Raw genomic sequence first — 15715 nt, forward strand, 5'->3', positions numbered from 1 at the left:
TATAGTAGCAATAATGTACAGAATACTGATTATTTAGATTTTTTAAATCAACTTATCCTTGCAAATTTAACCATCACAAAAATTACTATGATTACATCATTACGTAATTACAAATATGATCAAAATGATTTGGTGTATCCCTCATGTGGACCGAGACCCTTTGTGTATCACTAATGCCTTTGTGCAACTGATGTTTTGCTTGTGTTCCCTTTCAGTAGAGAGACAAAGTGTATACCTATAAAAAAAAACCCAAAACAAAACAGAGAACCACGCAGGGAAGTCTTTGTTCAGAGACAGTCGAAAGCTTTGCAGGATGGCAACACTGACGAAAAGCAAGCGATATGATGATAAACACCAGCATCTGTTGTAGGTTTACTTCTGTTGACTTCAGTCCATGAGGCAGAGCTTTGTAGAACAGCATTAGAGAATTGACAAAAGCTTTGGCTGTAGATTTGTCAGTATCCACTGCTCATTTGAAAACATCAATAACTGTGGTAAAGTAGCCATCATCTTAGAAAAACGTACATCTCTGCAAGAATTTAAAGCAGCAACTGGTGTTTTTTTTTTTTTTTTTTTTTTTACATGGCTGTTCAGCTGAGATTATTTCATCAGACAGAGAGACAGAGGCTTTTGGCTTTCCAACCCACCCAGACACAGGCTAAATTAAAGGTTGTTAACTGCAAGACAAAAACAAATGAGGCCACTGCACTTGTGGTTTATGGTGACACACCGAGAGTCTGAGATGAACAAGTAGAAGAATGGAGTCTCTGTGGGAGGAAAACAGAAATAGCGTATAGGAGGATTTGTTACTGTAATTGTGTCACTTGTTTACCCGCAGACAAGACAGGTATGGAGTTCAGATTAAGGACACAGATGGACAGATCAGTGTGAGGGAGACAAATTATGAGATGGATGACTTTTCACAGTGAGACTGCACATGAAGACAAATGGAGGGAGATGGATGACCTGTTCAGTAAATAATGGGATTCTTATCCTGAGAGAAAAAAAAACCCAACCGTTATGTTCTGGATTGTGTATCTACATGAAGTCATGTTCAATCTATGGCCTGAGATTGAAAAATCACTTGAGAATTTTCCTTAGCAACACTAAAGGTTTTCCTTGGATGTGGTTACACCTGCTGTATCCAGCAGACTGTACCTCTATGTCTATTTCAGTGAACACAACCACAGAACTTTATACTGACGTCCTCTTTCTTTTAGGTTTGTCATAAAACCACATACTGAAATAAACACATAAATAAATAAGTAAATAAGTGAGCAAATGAATGAATGGATAAACAAAGAGACAAACAAACAATGGAGTTTCCTAATCTGCAGACATTAAATAATAATAATATTGTTCTCTACATCAAATCCTTTCAAAAATAAATCACATTCTACTCTATTATAAATGAAATCCAATATGAGTGAAATCTAATATGCTCTAATATGTAATATTTCCTCATTTAGATATTTAGAAATGACTTGGTCTATGTTATTAAACTGTGCATTTTCTCAGTTTAAACATTTGATATGTTTTCTATGTTATATTGTGAATAAAATATGGGTTTATGAGATTTGCTTTCCATTTACATTTTTCACAGTGTCTCAACTTTTTCTGGAATTGGGATTTATATGAATTGTCTCCAACTGAGTTCTAGTTCAGACTAAATCCCTCATTTTTATTCTGTGTAACAGCTGTATTTTTGATGGCCTGTCAGTGGTACCATATCTCCTTCACATAGATAATAATCAGAATGAATCGACATAACGTAAATGTCCCCCAATCTACAGTAGGTGGACATGAATTTTGTCTGAGTCATGTATCAAACAGCTCCTATCGTCCAACACCACTTCACAATGTCATCTACACTGTCTTTTTTATTGTCCTGATTGAGAGACCCCAAAAGGCAAAAGTTTCACTCTGTGTTTTTAAGACTTCTCATGAAATTTGGGTTTGATTAATGGATTTAAACATGAACCTGCATGTAGTATTTCCCAGCAAAATAGGGAACATTTATTTTTGTCATCTGCACAGTTAAAATCCAACGTCTCTGATGAATTTCTTTCTTTGCTTGGCTCTGAAAACCAGATACACTGTAGAAAATGTGATCACAGGTTACTTTAAAAAGTAATGGTAACAAAGAGGCATGTGTTAACCTCCTAAGACCCAGCTATGGGTTTTCTGTCCACATTTGTGGACAAGAGTTCCACAACTTTATACAAAAAAAAAAAAAAAAGAAAAGAAAACTCTCCACCACAAAAGATATTCCATAAAAAAAAATTTAAACCTGCATCTGAAAAAACTGTTACATCATGATGTTTCCAATATAGGCACTTATTTAATAAAGAACAAAAAAATCTTGTACTTTGCTGACATTTCCTGGGTCTTAGGAGGTTAAGTATAGAAAAGATTTAAAGAGATTTGACTGTATGTAGTATTAACATTTCAGTCAACAGACAGAAGACAGCCCCAAACCACAAATCACCTCAGTTTCCCATTGCATTGTCAGTAAATGCATTAAAGATCCATTTTGAATTGTTACAAAAAAGTCAGAATCATCACAGTTTAGTATGAAACTTGTATCTGCAAAAAGCAGTAAACATAATAACATCACATAACTTTATATCAAATTGAATCTAATTGTATTTATATAGTACCAAATCATAACAAAAGTTATCCCATGACACTTTACGTTTAGAGCTGGTCAAGACCAGACTCTTGATAAACCAAGACAGGCTCAGTGTTTGCCTGTATTTGAATCACATCTAAAAACACTTTTTCTTGTTTGCTTTTAATCAATGAGGGAAAGTTTTTTTTAGATTTCCTATGTTGTTATTACCAGATTTGATTTTTTTTTGTTTTTGTTTTTGTTTTTATGATGGCTGTATTTTGTTGTTCTTAGCCCACTTTGCATCTTATGTTATCACTGTTTTCCTTTTTTATTCCCTTGTTTTATGATTCGTGTAAAGTACTTTGACCAACTTTAAGTTTTTAAAGTGCTTTATAAATAAAGTTGGCATGGTATGGTATGGTATGGTATGGTATGGTATGGTATGGTATGGTATGGTATGGTTTAAGCTTCTCAATCAAACTCAAAAATGTAGAGAAAACTGCAATTTTAGCATCAACATTTATTCTTTTATTTTACAGATATGTTCAGTGGTGATTTTTGAAAATGTCTTTGTCACTGTCTTTGGTTCTCAAAGTTGTTTCCTACAGGTTCTCATCATCCACTTGGCTTTGGTGTTAGTTTTCAAAGTAATGAGAAACTGGCAGAGTGACCCACTACTCCCTCTAGTGACATAAGATAGAGACATAAGGTCATATGTCTCCAATACAATACGACACCTTTGATGTAATGTCAGAACTTTTAATTCTAAACACTGTAGTGATGCTTTTAAATAATGAATATACAGGGTGGGTGAAAGTAACTGGGCATTAGAAATTATTTATAGAAGTTTTAGTATCACTGAAGTCATGACAAAAATATTTTTTAAACAGACAACCCTAATGGGGATTTCTTGTTTTCTTTTTGTCTTATTTCTTACTTCACGGATTCAGGAAGTTCAGAAGGTTGTTCTTTCCATTCTTGGCTGTTTGAGGAATCTGGTTGACGCCACCGGTTGTTACGTTGAAATATAAAGATTTACTTTCATTTTCCCATGTAATAAAGAACCTGTTTCATTTGTTTCAATAAATTTATTGTAGAAATATGGATTTTATTACTAATTTTTAATGCCTAGTTACTTTTCACTCACCCTGTATAATAATTTTATTTCAAAAAATAAATATTGCAGATAGTTCCTTTAAAGTTCCAAAACAATCAATTGCCAATCAAACAAATTCTTTCACAATTTTTATTTTTAATTTATTTATTGTTATTTATCACGTGCCTGGATTTTGTTGTGGAAAATTTACTTAAATTTAAGTAATTTTTCAAAAAACAACTAAAACACAACTTTTTTCTTTTCAAAATATCAAGAGTCACTTGTAGCTCGAAGAAAACATAGTAGTTGGAATTCACTGAAATCAGTGACTTCGAAATGAGCAACATAAATCAATTTTCTTGACTTGTCCACATTAGTGCATGTTCATGTAAAGTTGTATATTTAATTAATCAAATGTTTATTAATTTACTATGAATTCAACTTAGTCTTAGTTGTAAATATAAAAAAAAAACCCAGAGCAACAGAAAAATAGCTCCTTCTAAAATAATTAATAATGTAAAAGGATGCATTAGAGCTTTTAGGAATAATGAACCAATACAGTAACCCACAGACAGATGGTTGAGGACTAGAAGATTTCACTGGTGAAAAGGAGCTGACAGTGGTTTGTTTTAAGGGATAAAAAGCCAAAAATATGTTGGGAACTACTGCCATGACGGATTTTCTAGACACATTCACTGTGAAAGTCTGTAAAATCTTCCAACTGTGTTTGTTTTGTGGGGCAAATGTAAAGTGAGGGAAAAAGAAGTCGATATCCTGCATTGTATATCTGTTTGTATGTGGTTATAATGTAAAGACCAATTAAAGTGAGATAAACCAACGTCCGTAACTGGATTTGATGAGTCTCTGAGCCATATGCTGCTGCTCACATGAACCTGATCTAATGAGGCAGGTCCGATTAGAAATACATGAAAATCAGATGTTTTACTGTAGATGTACACACACAAAGGTAGAAAATAGTGTGTGTGTGCGTATTAGAGAGCATTGTCCAGTATATCAGACAGCCCCTGTCATGTTCATGTCGCAGCAGCAGGGTATAGGAGGTGTTCTTGTCTCTGAGTGATGTGATGGCATGAACAGCTTGGTTTAAAAGCTAAAAGAAGGTCATCGATGTCTCGCTTCACTATCTCTCCCTCCTTTTCTCTCCTCTCTCTGTTGCCCCTGTCATCCCTACTGGATGATCCCTCGCTCTCTCTTCCACCCCAGCTGTCTTTCTGTCCTTCGTCACGGGTTGCTGTGTTCCATTTCTTTTTCTTCTTCTTCTTTTTCTTGCTCCGTGCTGAACTCCTCTTCTCCAAACTGATTTTATTTGTGCTCCATTCACGGTCTGTAGTAGCTACAGTGGGTAAAGGGTCCCAGTCCAGCTCTGGTATATTGCTGAGTCCCAGGGAATAAGTCTGCTGGAGCATCTGAACAGGGTTGCCAGATCCATCTCCTGTCATCATTTAGAGGGGCTGTGACCTCCGAGCTGGGAGAGGAACACAGCTGCTAAATTATTCACCACTTTTTATTTTGTAGTTTTGCTTTCTTTCTTTCTTTTTTTTTCTTGGAACTGGCAGGTGTGGGTTGGTGAGTTCTGGAAATTAACTGGGTGTGAATGAACTGCCACTGTGTTTGGTGACAGTAAGGATACAACTCCTGACTGGTTCCTGAAGATGAAATCAGATTCAACTCTTCCATATCACCAGTGGACATCTAATAAAACATATCTACATCTACTGGAGCTGGATCCACTGCTGGAAGCATGGTGGACTCTTAGGAAATGAGCTGGCATGTAGATGTTTGTCCATAAAAATGAAGATAACCAGCTTTAACACATGGATAGAAGTGAGATTTTGGGTGAAATGAAATATGTATAAATGTCAAATATTTCATTTTGCTTCCAAAATGACACAAATGGCTATTAATCAGAAACAAACACTCAACTAGGGATGTAACGATTACCGGTATAACAATATACCATGGTAAAATTGCAGATGGTTAGTATTACCGTTTAAATTCTAATTATCATGATAACTGTGATTGATTACCACACTTTCCCAGAGAGAAAACGCCTATGTAAAGTTCTGCTTTTATGTCAAATACTTAAGTATAGTTTTAATTTATTACAATTTTAATTGTATATACCTAATATTTGGAACCAATATTCACTTTTAAAGTCTTTGAAAAGGTTTGTTAAGCATCTGTGTGTTATTTATGCAATAAATTATATGCATTATTCAAATCGGATTTTATATATTTTTTGTGTGTTTTCTGTTATTTTATGTTTTTATAGTAGGTTAAAGTGGAAAAAATAGTAGACAGATCATACAGATGAAGTTGTGCTGAACAAAACAGATCCCAAACATGGGTATAGTAAACATTTATTTATATAATATATAAAGGCAAAATCAAAAGGACTGAAAAATGGACAAAAGGCTCAGACCACTAAGGGTTAATATTTGAATGTTTCTACAACAAAAGGTACATTGTGCCAATTATTTTATTTTATTTTTATTTATTTATTTATTTTTTAAATATAACTTGGTTAAATTATTTCAGTGTGTGTATCAGTACTTCTTGAACATTTTAGGCACAATTTCAATAATACCGCAATAATAATGATAACTGTGATAATTTTGGTCACAATAACCGTGGTATGAAATTTTCATATTGTTACATCCCTACACTCAACACACTGAAAGAGCAGAACCTGAAAACATCCCCATGAGGAAATTCATCAGCTCAGGAAAAGAAAAAATAATTAATTCAAACAATTACAATCGAATTACTTACAGAATATTATGTCAACAAATTAGTTTCCAGTCATTTTTTTTTTTTAATTGATCAACATATTGCACAGTGTGGATGAAGTCCACTGTACCTGCTTCTCTGATTGGTTAGAATGTGCTGAAGATGATGACCTAAATTAAAATTAAGCGCAATTTTAACAATTTTCTGCCTTTTACTAAATGTTTTGTACCTTTGTAGATATGGTCTGTAATGCATATGTAGAAATGATAAGTCAAGGCATAACATTGATAAAAATTTCTTTACAAATTTCATTTTTTTTTCAGGTTATTCCACTCCTTTTTGTTTGGATAGTTTGTAAATACTGGCATAATTTAATGTCGTTTTTTGCACTAAAACCATTTGGAGTTGTCATTTTTTATTGGCTATCATTCTATTATTGTACTGGTCCGGCCCACTTCAGATTAAACTGGGCTGAATGTGGCCCCCGGAAGAAAATGAGTTTGACACCCCTGCTTTACATTATTATATAACTACACACAAATATAAAATGCAGGATATCTTTTTTTTTTTTTTTTTACCCAGTTTTTATCTACATTAAGCTTTATACAATTTTGTCCAAAAATGGAGAAAAAAATGGAACCAAACATTAATGAAGAAAAAAACATGTATCGGTAAATTAAAAAATTATTCATTTAAGCTGTAAGAGTCAAAATCAGGGGAGATGACAAGAAAATATGCACATTCTTTCTATAGCTCTTTTGTCGCAGTCAAAATCAAAAAAACAAATATAATATAAGAATAATAAATACACAGTTTCACACAGAAGACACTTTTCCAAGTTTCTGTGTCAAGTAGAACGGTAGAGTCACATCTAAATCTGATCAGTAAATTGTAATCCTGATAATTAACTCCCTCCCTGTGGAAAAAAAACCCAATGTGATAAACCAAAGCCTGCATCATGAGGGTAGATTTTTTACAGCCAGAGAAAAGGGTAGAATTTTTGTTTCCTCTCAGACCTCTTGAATTACAATATGCTGAAATGTAATTACTACCAAGCACTGCAGTTTTCAGTACACTGTCATCCATGAATGCTGTAGAAAATGGTATTATTAAAGAGGGAAAGTAGTCAGATCAAACTAAAACCACTTTTTAAATTTTGGTCCTACTGTAAATTTAATGAAATGTCACATTTGCCAATTCTGGTTCAAAACTTTGCAAACATCACCACAACAAATAATTTCCTTTACTCAATGTTATTTATTTTGATAGCTGCTAAACATTTATTTTACAAATTCTGACACAGTTTATTGTATAGGAGCTATGTCCTAGGTTAATTTTTCGCTGATCTTTATTTTCATCTGCTGATTCCCTCAGATTAAAGGTGTAAATTGTAGTTTTTGTTTTACATGCTGCCCAATACACTGCAGTATCTTAATAATTTGATGTGGGGAACAAAACTCTCTATATTATACTTTTCTATACAATTCAAAATGGCACTGCTTGGTAATTTCCACAATAATTATGGCACATTAATGATTTTCTATCTCATAATTATTTACAGCCCCTCTTAAAAATGCGATTTATTGTTCATTTAGATGTTTGACCTCCACAAGTAGCAGCTGATGAAGGGGAAGTTTCTCGGAGCTCATTTTTCCACAATTATGAGTATGATTCATGGCAGCAGCAGACAACTGTGAACCATTACGTAAGTAGTTTGAAGAGGAAAGCGCAGACATTTGGTCAATGTGTGAATGTAACATTAAAATCTAAAAAATATTTGCATGAATTTAGATTTCAAATGTGAGACACTGAGGGGATATAATGTTAATATGTTTTTAGATTTTTGTGGAAAATCTTCAGATGTTCATTCCAAGCAAAGAGTTTCCACATTTTTAGACATACGTGCAGGAAATGTTGAATATTTACCGTTATGCTGATGTTTATTGACACCTTTTCACAGATACAAATAGACTTCCAGACAAAGAAATTCTGTTCAGATCAAAAAATGAGGAAAAAATGCAATTTTCTTATCTTTTTAACTTTAAATATCACAATATATGGAATAAAACTGAAATGAAACTCTGTGTTACAAACTTATGTTGAGTTTAAACTGTCAAACTCTTGGCTAAGTTTTCTCACATGGACAATAAAACTCCTGAATTATTTTCCAAGAGCCACAGGATCAGTGTGTAATGGCAATATTACTTATATCCATATATATATTCATATATATTCATGTATTTCATATATCATATGGGTTTCTAACTTTATTTCAGATAGTGTGACTTGTTCTGTGTTGTGTCCAGAGTAGAAGGCCTGGCCAACAGCTGAGTAGAATAGAGATAATTTCTCACAGGGGTATTATCTCTAAGTTCCTGACACTAGCCAAAACACTTTCTACACGTCATAATTTTCTCATGGGAGACATACAACTACATGGGGATTTGTATTTTCGGGTTCAGACTGTCTCAGTCTATTGTCTGAGTGATATCTCTGTCTATGGAGCTCCAAATAAAGTGATTTCTTTGACACTGAACGTTTGATCTTATCCTTCTTTATTATAGACGAACTAGAAGCACTCGGAGAGCGCAGACCTCCGCCAAGGCTGATCAGTGGCCCCCCCCGTGGGCCCCCCCACCCCCGATCACCACCAAAATTTAATCATTTCTTCCTTATCCCATTTCCAACAAACCCTGAAGATTTCATCAAAATCTGTCCATAACTTTTTGAGTTATGTTGCACACTAACGGACAGACAAACAAACAGACAGACAGACAGACAGACAGACAAACCCTGGCAAAAACATAACCTCCTTGGCGGAGGTAATTAGTAGAGTAATATTTTTCCATAACAAGTGTAAAGGTTGTTTAAGTTGACAGTATGAGGACACAAAAAGCACAAGAAACTCACTAAAACAATTTTAAACAAACTATTACTGTTAATACCAGGCATTTCCCATAGTATTTCACATCTGTTCCAGACTGTTCTTGCGTTTCTTGTTCACCTGATGTGGTCTCGCTCTGTGTTTCCATGTTGAAGAGATTCAGAGCTCAGATTTCCTGGAGAGAGCAGCAGGTTGTTGGGACAGACAAGAGCTTTAATTAATGTTCAGTGTGGGGTGGAGGGTTTCTGACACAGTTCCTCAGTAGGGATTCAGTCGCTACTTTTGATCCACAAGTAATGAACTGTACATGGTACTCCTATTCTCCTCTTGTCTGTCTGCAGAGCTCCATTCATCTTTCCAACATGTCACTATAACTGCACTGCAACTGCAATGTTTCACAGACTGTATTAGTCATGCTTTTAAATCTAACACTGTCAGAATACAAACTTCTGACAGCTTATACAGCCGGAGGAAGGAAAGCGGGAAATGAAGAAATGACCTTTGAATAAACTATTTTTAATTTTCTCAAATGGCCACATGTCTGTGATAAAGTGTCTAATTACAGAATACCAATATGGATAAAAATTGTAGACATAAATCAGTATTTACCGATGTGAGAGGGCTTACTTAACCTTGTTAAGTGCTGGCAGAATCGGAATGTGAATTTTCAGGGAGGAAAGCCACTCTGTATGCCTGACCATGCTGTGGAGGGAGAGCAAGACACGGGTGCATAGGGGAAAAAAAAAGAGTGCACAAGCTGAAGATGGAGATGCAAGTTAAAAAAAAAAAAAGAAGAAGAAAGAAAAAAGAGGAAAGGGAACAGGTGCAGAGAACAAAACAACACACAGAAAGACACAGATTGAGAGACAAGTGTTGTGGCAAGAATCTATGGAGAAGTAAGTCATGAGGAGATAAAGGGATGAGATGGAATCAACGGCCAGGGAGGTAAGGGACAGGTAGAGGAGGGATGGGGTGGACGGGAGGGGACGAGGAGGGGGAGAGGGAGAGGGTCGGTGTGGAGAGCACAAGACAGATGACAAATTGTGATTAATAGATGGGGTCCGGGGCAGCAGTGTGGAGCGCAACTCATTAATAGAGAGAATTAGAGAGGCTGTGCAACTCAATCTGCACACTGTCACTTGCAATCAGGGACAATAATCAGATCTGCACACAGACAGAGGTAGATGTACAAGAGGAGGGAGGGGCGCTCATGCACATACACACTTTTTTTTTATTTGTACAGAGAATGTCTAGCGCTGCATTCAAGTCCCAGCCCTAAACTATCCAGAACGCTTAACTGAGCAAAACCTAATCATAATTCTGCTCCCAACACCAAACTGATGGAGGGGAGAAGGTGAGGAGGTCTAAAAATGGTCTCACTGTCCAGAAGAATACACAGTAGAACAAGTAAAATTGTGCAGAATGTTAAAGGGATTCAGAGTTATTTTGGGTGTTCATGTCTGCAAGATGAGCATTGAGGTAACTTATTTTTCTGCTAAGAATGATATAAAAGTGTGATCTTGCTTCTTAAAGCAAGGCATCTTTTTTTGGTCTTGAAATTTCACCTATTTGTTTTGTTTTAATGGATGTTAGAAACAGCTATTAAGCCTTTCATGCATAATGGTCACCACAGTGGACAGCTATTCTACAGCCGTTCTCTTGTATATTCATGGGCTTTATTGTTTTAGTTGCATATCATCCAACACAGTGGGTGTTTATGTACCATCCCACACACTGCAATTCATACCATTACTGTAACTTTGCTCTTCTTGATAAACCTGATCTGCAATAACATGAGTATTTTGCTAATTGTTATTAGACTGTAATTAACAGTTTTTGTTGTTTTTTTTAAAGCAAAAAGGTCTTTTTTGTATATTATCTCCATAAAGTGAGTAATAACTAGTATTAGAGTATAATAAAATATTAGAAAACATCAGATTAGCTGCATCAAAAATGTTTTTATTTCACAGTTTTCACACAGTATATCACTTTGCGTTTTAAATACATGTTTCTTTGCTTCAAAAATTAAACTCATGGTGTCCAAATGAGTGGACATTTTTGTAAATTCAATCACATTGTTTTTTTCAAGCTTAAAGATGAATAAAAACACTCAGGAAAAAAATCTTGACTAAGGTGCTCATAATTCATGCATGACAGGTTTAATGCATTTTCTGGTACATTCATGAAATAAGCATGTATAGGCAGTAAATGGAAATATTTCAATAATGGAAACGCTGTGTAAATTTGTTTTTGAGTATACTATGCACATACTCTACATTCCAGAGGCAAACAAGTTATTAAGTCTGTACAACAATTGGGCTTTCAGAAAAGATTGCTGAAGAAGTACAATTAGACAATTTCTGTAATTCCATGATAAACCCTTGAGTAATATGTAGAAGTGTGATATGAATGAAGGACCGGTATTTATTTATCATCTTAACATTATTATTTTAATAAACTATTGCCTGTTAAACTTGGAATAAAATATTTTAACTTCTTCTCATGAAGTGATTTTGACAATGTGATTCATTCTTGAAAAAGTGTAATTGGGACTCTGTATGTAATCATTGCACGAGGTCAAAGGTGATTTATGATGTGTATAAATAAGAATAAAGGGGGCAATGTGTCTGAAAACAAAATTACTCCTACTTTATGGACAACAGTGCATTTCTTTTAATTCTCCATATGTATTGTTGGTTCAGTTCTGTCAGTTATTACGGAAAATCTTAGATGCTCCATGTTTGTTACTAATACGTGTGATCACATCGTTTTGTTAACTTTGAGAGGACCTTTACCTCTTGACACATTTATTTATCATTCTTTGAACATTCCCTAAATTAGTGTTTCTTTTTTGCTCTTCCATCCCTGTCAGCTGAATAATATTGATTAACACTAGTGACTGATGAAATGGTTTTCAGATAAGCCACCAAAATTGTTTAATTGCTACTCGAGTAAAGTGTGCAGTCATGGTCAAAACAAACCAAGGCTGACTGGAAACTGGGCTTAAACATTAGTCGTCTATATGTCAGATTCACACACTTAACCATCCTCTCTGACCTCAGGAGCTCCTATCAGGTAAACATATCACCGCCGTTATTTTTTGTGGTGAAGACACTCTTGGCATGCCATGCAGAAAGATTGAAATTACACCGGGCACTGGGTAGAAGTAAAACACTGAACAATGCTGTGCAACGTGTTACTGTATACAATACCAATTTGATGCTATGACCCCTACATTTCAATTACTCCTCCTTGGTTCTTCTCTGGCTTTGTCTCTGTCCTTCTCCATCCTTCTCTGACCTGTGAGATTGCAGGTCGGGTTACACTCTTTCCACTGCCACTTACACAGCTCGTATCTGTGTCCTACTGGGTTGAAAGCACCTCCACCTTGAATGTGCTAGTTAATACCATGGTAACCTCTCCGATCACTCTGCTCATGGCCTGATTGGTTTTACTGATTGTTCTAAACACAGAATCTGACCGTACTGCTGGTAAATCACCTCTGTCCAGCCTTATTGGACTCATCGTACTGCCATCTGGAAAACCAGAGCGTAACAGTTTAAATGAGTCATTTCACTGTAATCTGTTGGAAAAAAAAAACTACTTAAAATCCAGCATAAATCAGGTGACATAAAATAAAAAGACATATGGGTCCAAACTAAAGAAAGAATTCCCACTAACTCCAGTGACATAAGTAAACATGAAAAGACCTATACACATATCATTAGGTATAAAATAAAGTATTATTCAAAAAAATCATTCATTATCAAAATTACAACCAGTGCAGAACAGTATAATTAACTTCAGTAAACCTCCAATTAAAACATTAAACATGTTGATGTTTTAAAGTTCAGTTCACATTTTATTTACAAATCATTTAAAAATACGTATATGCAACTTGTATTCATAATTTACTGCAAGATATGATTATCAGAAAGAACAGTAGTGAATTTATGCTACACTGTATCATATCATAAATTCATTTTACTCATGTTTGGACGACCTTCTGACAATGACCTGAACAAAATGCTTCCATTAATTTTATTCCTTTTACAACCACAGAAATGGAGCAAACTATTAGATGAAAACTTAAATAAACAGTCATGTGGTCTTATGTGGATTTATTTCTTCTAATCCATTGATTCAATCTACTACTTCCTCAAATTTTGGATAGGCAACAGTCGTATCTATTGTTTTGTGTTTTGAGTTCAGAATACAAATGTTTAAACTGCACATGTATTTATGTATGCATTAATACTTCATGTTATTATTTTAAATTTAAAATGTTTGACCCTCGGTCAGTGAATCCTGATGAGAATGAGGCTGGTGGATAATGTAAACACCAGACGTAATCATGGAAGCACATTTATTGTCTGGCATGTTGGAGTATTTTTCCCATGTATTTTCATTTTTTCTAAACCTTGCATACACTGTTGGCCATAAAGTTATAATCATTTTGTTTTTTGATACATTCCTCTTCTTATTCCTATTTATACTCATCAGGAATCACCTTTGACTTGGTACAATGATTACATACTGAGTCCTAGTTACAGTTTATCTATCAAGAACAGATCACATTGTCATAATCATTTCATGAAAAGGTAAAAATATTTTATTCCAACTTTATGGGCAACAGTGTATTTATAATTAAAATAACATGCAATAATGTGTCCTACAGTAATGAATTTTAGGTGAGAATGTGAGAATGTTGTTCTTTCTGTTGCTCTTACAACACAACATCTTCACATGTATAATTTGTGAGAAAAAAAAAATACAAGCTTCTGTTTTGATTACATGGTTTTACAAACCGCCTGGGGAAACGTCTTTTGAAGTAACTACTGGTGCTCTGATCACTTGACTTCGGGTTTTCTCTGGACCTGCTCCAGCTTCTTTTTGAAAGGGTCGGGTCAGTGGACCTTAATGTTAACAAACAACAGCCCCACCTGAGACCTAACCCCATAACCCACTGGTCATCAGACTTTTTGAAAAGCCTCAGAATCAATCATATCTTGCCTGCTCCGACACCTGAAGGTCAGAAAACAGAAGGAAGGATATCAAGGCTAAGAAAGCAGATGCAGTAAATGTTGTGCTCTCACACATATCTTGGTTAATAACCAATCATCAGGTGATATTTTGCAAAACCAAAGTCAGTTCTTTATCATTTAAACAAAAGAGTAAAACATTTCTAACCTGCCATCCTGAGCTTTAATTAAAGACAACCGGTCAGGAGAGGATGATATTATACAAACGGGAACATCTGATCATATATCACCAGGAAACAGAGTCAGAGACAGATATTATCGCTTCACAGCTTATATATTCATCGACTTAGTTAATATTTCATGGGGCTCTAAAAACCTCATTCTCTCTAAATTGTCCTCCCTTCTTGGCAATAATAATTTAAATGCAGGGAGGCTCTGAGTGTCACACCAGTGTGTCAGAGCTTACATGTAAATTATATGTGTATCTGTGCACATATGTATGCATGTAAGCACTCACATACATGCCATAAAAGGGACATAAAAAAGCATACAAAGACACACACACACACACACACACACACACACACACAGAGGGGAGGTCCATATACTATAACGACACGTATCTACAAATGCAGAAAAATCCTAGCCTCCATACTTCTGATTTGCCAGTTTGGTAAAATGCAAAGACCATACAGTTTCCCACTTTCTGACAAGCAGTAGTTATTTTCTATCTCCAAATGCAAATGTGACTAGAGGCTTGGCATCTGCCTGAGGGCTCAGTCGGCTGACAGTATGCATCCTGGGGAGTGATCTATTGATCCATATTCAATATCTGCTACACTCTCCTGCTCAGTAAAGTTGGGAGATGAATAAATAAAGAGCAGAACTGACAGTACATACAAGTCCGCTTGTGCCTTGGAGGACACAGTGGTGCTTAAAGGGTTTACTTAGCTGTTTCTGCTGTAAATACGCTTAAATCAACAAGCAAGATTAATGAAAGTTGGGATGAATTTTAGGACAAGTGTGTTTTACAGATTTTAATGTTAGCCGTATCTGATACAAACTGCATGATAGAATGAAACATCGGAAACAGCCTATTCTAGAGGAGTAATCCCTGCCCTATGCATAAGCAATACAAAAGAAAAAAAGCACACAGAGATTTTGTAATTCCTGAATTAATAAATCTACAACTGCTATAAATGTTAAGCAAGGAAAGAAAAAGAAACAAAAAGAAAAGGAGGTGGAGGAGGTGGGGGAGGAGGAGGGAGGTTGTCAGCAGTAATACATCTTTCATCTCTAACGAGGTCTGAAAGCTACAGAAACACAGACATTGACAATAACCCTGAGAACACCACTCTGCTTCTTTCACCTTATCCTTTTCACTCTTC

This window comes from Sphaeramia orbicularis, chromosome 5 (assembly GCF_902148855.1).
Source record: "Sphaeramia orbicularis chromosome 5, fSphaOr1.1, whole genome shotgun sequence".
Lineage (NCBI taxonomy): Eukaryota > Metazoa > Chordata > Actinopteri > Kurtiformes > Apogonidae > Sphaeramia > Sphaeramia orbicularis.